The following is a 7,684-nucleotide window of genomic DNA, read 5'->3' on the forward strand; positions in this document are numbered from 1 at the left end:
GGGTAGGAGGTATATGGGAACTCTCTGTAACTTTTCCCTCAATTTTTTCTGTGAACCTAAAACTGCTCTAAAAGGCAAAGTTTCTTATTTTGTTTAAAAGAGAAAGAAATGGAACCTAGGAACCTATCAGCTTTCTTAGAACAGTTTTTCTTCCATATTTTCTGGTAGCGCCACTCCCCAACCACCTGCTCAAGCTAGAAACCAGCTCAGAACAACCCCGTGGAAATTTTATTCCTCCTCTTCCTCAATCTCACTTTCAACAGGTCATCAAATCCCATGGATGGATCTGCCACATATTTCTTAGCTATGCCCCATCCCAGATGTCCTCAGTGAGTCTGCTCTACCTCGGCAGCTGTGGCCCACTGGGCGTCATCTGCCCACCCCCAGAGAGTGCCCTCCCTGTTGGGCCCCTAGTGGCCTGTCATTCCAGGTCCAAAGCAGATCCTCACATACTTTTTAGTGGCACATCTTGGACTGAGACTAAAGCAGAATAAGACAGTAACTATCTCCATGTGTTGGGGTTAAAAGTATTTTATTTCTGCTTTAAAAAGTTGGTCTCCAAATTTCTTCTTTTTTTAATATTTTATTTTACTGTTCATTTCTTTTGAGGCAGAGTGTGTGTGCAAACATGTACGCACAAGTGAGGGGGATGGCAGAGAGAGAGGGAGAGGGAGAGAGAGAGTCCCAAGCAGCCTCCATGTTGTCAGCATAGAGCCCCCACCCAGGGCTCGATCTCACAAACCTTGAGATCATGACCTGAACCAAAATCAAGAGTCAGATATTTACCCAATAGAGCCATCATCTTTTTTTTTTTTTTTTAAAGTAATCTCTATACCCAACGTTGGGGACTAAACTCACAACCTCGAGATCAAGAGGTACATGTCCCAGCAATTGACCAGCCAGGTGGCCCATCTGCAAATTTCTAGGAGTGTGCCTTTATATATTTTACATGGGGGGGAGAGGGAGGGGGAAAGCAGAATCATGGGTAAGATTTGATGATTTAAGCATCATTTTCTTTTTTTTCTTTATTTTTTAAACATTTATTTTTGACAGACAGAATGTGAGGGGAGAAGGGGCAGACAGAGAGGGAGACACAGAATCCAAAGCAGGCTTCAGGCTCTGAGCTGTCAGCACAGAGCCCGACACGGGTCTTGAACCCACGAACCGTGAGATCATGGCCTGAGCCAAAGTCGGATGTTGAACCGACTGAGCCATCCAGGTGCCCCTAAGCATCACTTTCAAACCAGGCTCTTCATAGTCTTTCTCCTCAAAGGGCATTCCCAGCCTCCTCAACCCTCACTCCCTTTGCCCTTTTCCTGCTTCTCTTCTGCCCGAGGCCTGCATGCAGCTACATCCCGGAAACCTCCCCTATGGCCGCAGGCAGCAGCGTTAATCAGCTCTCCACAGCTCCTCTGGGCTTCCATGGCACCTAGCATATTCCTTCACAAAAGCACTGAGGACACCCTTACCTTTGTTATCTGTTTTCCCCAGAGAAGCTCCACTCTTCCTGGAGGCCACAGGCCATGCTATAGAGTGGTCGAACTCCCTAAGAACTAGGTCTGGCACACAATAAATGTTGCACGAATCAAGGTAAAATCCAGTTTTATCAATAACATAAACTACAACATTATTAAACCCTATATAATTAATCTCACTTCTGATTCTGAGCCATTGCTTTGCTGATGTAGTAGAACAAATTCCTTTGACAAGCAAAAGCATATACTGCATTTCCTCCTTCCTGTGCATTTAATAGTCTTTCTACTTAAGGTTCTGTTAGAGAGAACACTGACCTGTACGGGAATACCTGCAAAGTGTCGAATGGCTATAAATAATACGTGAAGTGTTTTTGTTAAACGGTGTGTGGGTAATTTTTAAAGTGTTGTTGATGTGTGTGTGTTGTGGGAGGTTGAGTTTCCCGGCCAAGGACTGCTTGAGCTGGAGATTATAAACTGATGGATATATAACTGTGTTACGGTTTGCTCTTTGGGGAAACTCAGATTTTTAACTGCCGATGACATTCATGAAGCAGTGGAGATGGTGTGTCAAACACCATCTCACCAGCTTTGCTTGGTATTAAGTGGCTACTGAGAAGTACCAGGCCACGTCAATGTGTCTTCAACCTCTTTCAAACACCCCTTTGATGCTGTGATTCTCCTGCTCAAACCCTTTAGTATTTTTCTTTTGACCACAGGTTAAAATTTAATAGTTTTCTTTCGCCTACAGATTAAAATCCAAATGCTTCATCCTTCCTTCCACCTTATTCTAAAAGAAAAAAAAACAAACAAAAAAAAAACACCAACATATCTTCGGGAAGAGAAAGGACCATGGTTGAAGGAAGAAACTAAATGTATCAAGCATCATAGGTGCTGGTATTTTTTTTTTAATATTTCATTTATTTTTGAGAGAGAGAGAGCAACAGCATGAGCAGGGGAGGGTCAGAAAGAGAGGGAGACACAGAATGTGAAGCAGGCTCCAGGTTCTGAGCTAGCCGTCAGCACAGAGCCCGATGCGGGGCTCGAACCCACAAACCGTGAGATCATGACCTGAGATGAAGTCAGACACTTAACCGACTGAGCCACCCAGGCGCCCCGGTGCTGGTATTTTAAGATAAAACATGGCCCCTTCCCTCTGGATATTATAGTCTATGGAGGGAGACAAAATCTCAACATATTATTGCTAGGCAGGCGATAAAAGAAGACCCTCAAAAGGGTCGCGGAGGAAAACCGGAGAAGTAAGTAAGGCCTCTTCTCCTGACAGACACAGTAGTACAATTCCAGGCCCAGGGACATCTTCAGCATCCTTAACTTCTCACAAGGACTTACAGCAAAAATCTTTATTCCCATTATACTTACTATTTCACTTCCATTTAGAGTCCTAAACTCCAAATGGGATCATTCTAATTATCCTTCTCAAGAGTACCTCAAAATTTACACAAAGTAAAAATGGCATTCTAACCAGGAAAAAATATAGAGAAATCCAAATAGATTTTTTTTTTTTTTTTTTTTTGCATAATGAAATTTACCATTGGACAAATTTTCTGATATTTGCCTTCCTGACCTCTCTTTTTCTAATTAGGCTATGATATCCTACGGATCAAGATTTTATTTACTTCTGTTACTTTATTTTGTTATATGGTCCTTAGGGTTTGGGGCCTCACAGGCAGTGTAAGTACAAGAGGCACAGAGAAAACAACGACAGAATGAATAACCCATTTAAGCCCCTAAATTTTAAGTCCCACTTTCTAGAGCAATTACTACATCCACAAAATCATATTTTATTAAAAAAAATATTTTTAATGTCTATTCATTTTTGAGAGGGAAAGGGTTTGAGTTGGGGAGGAAGAGAGGGAGAGACACAGAATTCAAAGCAGGTTCTGAGCTGTCAGCACAGAGCCCAACGTGGGGCTCAAACCCACGAACCGTGAGATCATGACCTGAGCCGAAGTTGGAGACTTAACGGACTGAGCCACCCAGGCGCCCCACAAAATCACATTTTTAAACCCAAATTTTTTAACAAAGTTAAAATGTGTATTTGCAATCAGTTTAGATGAATGACCACAGAAAGGAAGTGCCACTCCTTTGAAATACCTGGGCACCAACTTGCCATTGTTTGCAAACACAGCCAACACCTAATGACTGTTCTATGTAAACACAGTTAACCAATAAGCCCTAAAGGAAGCATTTTTGTACACACAGGTTTGTCTTTGACAAACATCTGATGTACCTTTTGCTCCTAAAAATGAAATTCTACTGCCATTAAAAAACAAGGAAAGAATGATTTCAACACACCAACAAATGAAAGCAACCCACACGGGAACTAAAATCTTTTGAGCTTTAACACATTTTCTCACATTCCCCATTCACTGGCTTTTGATAGTCACTCATATCATCAATCATAACCATTAATCATAAGCATAACCATAATCACTCATATCATTAATCATAACCGTTAATCACTGGCAGTACCACTTATTGAACAAGTTGTGCCAGTTTCGGGGTAGTCATTTGGAAACTGGAATGCATTTTCCCAGAGAAACAGTGTTCTGAGTGCTAGTATGTTCCTTGGCCAGCCCACTGAGATCCTCTGAACTAACACCGGCCCAAATAAGCGATGCCTGCCTTTGGCATGCATAAGCCTGTCCAAGCTAAGGTGCCTCGAATCCTCACGACTGAGCCCATGAGCAAACTTTCCAAGTAACTCTTTCTCCTTCCTGCTCCAGCCAAACTCCAGTTCTCTCCTGTGTGATTCCTAGCAAAGAATAAAGCAAGGTGGATTAATGGATTTATAGTGAAGCATGAATACTAGAAGTCAACTATTCTACCACGAGATGGAAAACTCTGACGGAGTCTGTGAGTCCTTTTTGGAGTTATTTTCTGAAATGTGTGGCTCCCAAGTCAGTTAAATTTAGATTCAAGAATTCAGAAAGCAACTCCCAGCACACTGGTTGAACTTCACCATCTATCCATCTCTCCAAANAAAAAAAAAAAAAAAATTGCTCTAAACCTCCCACAGCCCGCCCGCAAGTACTCAAGACAAACTCGTAAAGGCTTCTGATAAACTGTCTCAATATACAGTTCCGGGTCTATCTTCTGTCCACACTACACATGGCACAATTTTTGCATTTTGTAAATTCAAATCAAAACACACAGTCACACACACACTAACTAAAGCAAATCGACATTTGATCAGCTTCCAAGCAATTTAACAGATTAAAAGTGAAAAACACTAGGCTCCATGGAAGAAGATATTCCTTAGGATAAAGCAGGGTTTGGTGAAGGCTCTGGGCCTGCTTCAGCTTGGGAAGTGCTCTCAGTCCAAGCTGAGTCTACTTGCAGAGTGTTCACACTTCACTGCTCCCAAAGCCTCTCCCTAGGTGGTTTCAGAACGAATCTCCAGCGTCTCCCCGGCAGGGTGGCCCAGAGAGCACATGTGCACTTTATAATTATTGGCCCAGAGGTAGAAAAGCAGCTACTGCAGATCTGGAATGAATGGTCATCCCTGGAAATGGCAGTGTTTTTATAAAGCAAAGACTGCTTCCATTTCATGAACTGAGGAATACATTTTCCATTTATAGTCCTTCAAAATTAAATTTGCAAAAGGGGAAAAGGAAGTGATCAAATATTAAATTTCTCCAACGGGAAATTCATATACTTGTATATGAATTCCACCAATGATATCAGGTCATCATAACACAAAAAGAGAGAAAAAATGTGGTATTTGGCATTTTCCCCCCAAGAAAAAAACTCAAAATTGTCTTTATAGGAAAAATCAGAACTTTGGAGGACTCCTTTTATGGGTTAAATTTTTGTCTTTGCATTAAATATGGGTTAGAGAATGAAGGGGAAGAACCAAAATCCTTTCAATGCTTATGACTTCTAAAATGATACAGAGCTGTACACACATTTATCATTTGCTTCCTAATGGTTTTGCATTTCATTTTAAGTTTCGAATTTCAAGTTTTGTCAGAATCTCTTTGCTTCTTAGAAAATTGGTTTTGACTTGATTAGCCTTCCCAAGTAAAACTGTAAAATCGAATGTAATATAGAAGCATGATACTTATATACAAATTACATTTTTACATCATATTATCTCTATTAATTCTGAGGCACTTAACAGAACATGACACATTTTACAAAATGATTTAGTGTTGTTTGGTAACACAGGAAGCGAAGCACGGAGGGGAGCTCCAGCTCTCTGTCATGGCTGGTAGCGAGACCCTGAATACACTCACCCGGACCCAAACAGAAGCTCATCTCAGCAGCAGTCGGTTTTTTCTTTTTTGAGCATAGTTTGAAATATATACACTGAAAACAGTATCAATTTTTATGTAGCTATGGTGGGGGCGGGGAGAGGGGTCAGCATATCGTGTTAGCGATTTTCCGTGGAATCACATTAGAGTTTCACTGCGGCAGCCATATCACATTAAAATCTGGGGGGTTTTTTGCTAAATGGTTTCCATTGTGTATTTAGTGAATCTGATATGGAAAATTGCTAATGCAATAAGAGTATCATATAAGCTTTCCTGACTAATGCTCAGCCACTGAATTCAGGAGAAGAGGCTCAACAGGACTTCAGGGCTTTCAGGGCTAATTCTCCACAGCCTCTTAACAAAGTCCTAGCTCAAGGTCAACACAGGCTTCTTGAAAGACGGAACGAATGCTAACACCGACTGCATGGGGGACGCTCCTTTACAGATTTTTATTTCAGAAACAAACATGGGTTCAGCGAACGACGTGTCACTTAATATTTATCGGCTGAGCACCATGCTGGCCACTGTGGTTCGTACTAAGGGAATGAAAAAGATGGAGGAAATTATGGTCCTTTCCTTCACAGCTCTTGAAAGCACTGACTGAAGAAAAGAAATGAATTAGCACGAGTAACTTAACACAAGATGCGCTGTGGCAACGGTGGAAAACGCAAAGCGCCGCGGGCGCTCAAAGGAGGACACACCTGAGACCAGGGTCATTAGAAAGTTCTGTGGAGGCAGCACCCGTACAGGGCCACAGAGATGGGGAAGATGCAGACAGGTCTGAGGAGCAGGTGACAGGCTGGGAACCAGGGGACGGCATTCTAGGCCCTCGCATGAGTAAGAACGATGCACGGAACAGGAGAGCCACGACATGCATGGGGAATTACAACCCGTTATTTCAATGACAGCATAAAATATGGAAGGAGAAGGAAGATAAGCCGGGAGAAGTAGCCTGGGGTCAGCCAGAGGCTGCCACCAAAGGAGAGAAGTACACGGTGTTCGGGATGGTTCGGGGTGGAAGTGTCAGGATGAAGTACACTGGCACAATTAATACCCAGCTTTCACGGGTGTGATGGCTTCTAATGCTAACAGCTCTTCTGAAGTCTTAACAACTTTAGTTAGCACACGTTTCTTAAGAGACACTATTTATAGGAATATTTATTTCAAAAGGTTAGTTCATCGCCAAGGGATAATTGTTTATTTTTTTTGTTATGTGACGACTCACGACACGGACATTCACTAGGTTAATAGAAAAAAAAAAAAAACCTATAAAGCATGCTCATACTGTTGCAACTACTTATAAATTTGCTGTTTGCTTTTTTTTTTTTTTGCTTTAGAATAACTTTTCAACTCACTAGCAACAGTAACCAAGGAAATATAAATCCAACAGCCTAGAATTACAACTATTCGAAGAGATTCATGCTTTGAACATACTGCTGTCTTTTTTCTTTTATTCTGGACACTTCCCTGTTTCTAAATTCCTCTCCAAATGTTAGAAACAGTAAACAAAATCTGCACCAAGCTTTGTTAGAGGCTTAAAATTTAATTCGTATGCTTTGAGAAATTAAAAAGGTCTTCATTTTCCACACCCTTTACCTTACCTTAAATCAGAGTACACTCTGTGGATAAGTATTATTTCTGAAATAATAAAATAGAATATGATGAAATTACTATTTTATTTATTGCAAAAGGAATGTAAGATATAAACCAGTTAGCCGCCTAAGTACTACAGTGACCGCTCATGAAACATCAGCTCTCCAATATGGCAAAGGAAATTGTACTCTCATTAATCACAATTAAACTACTTGTAACACTGAAATTGAATATTTTAGTCTTTATGAAATAATTTCTTGACAGATTTTTTTTCCCCTCCGACTGACCACAGGGACAGAAAGCATAAACAAATTTGCCAGTTGTTTATTACTTATAGAAATC

The sequence above is a fragment of the Crocuta crocuta genome, unplaced genomic scaffold (assembly GCF_008692635.1).
Source record: "Crocuta crocuta isolate KB4526 unplaced genomic scaffold, BGI_CrCroc_1.0 scaffold190, whole genome shotgun sequence".
Lineage (NCBI taxonomy): Eukaryota > Metazoa > Chordata > Mammalia > Carnivora > Hyaenidae > Crocuta > Crocuta crocuta.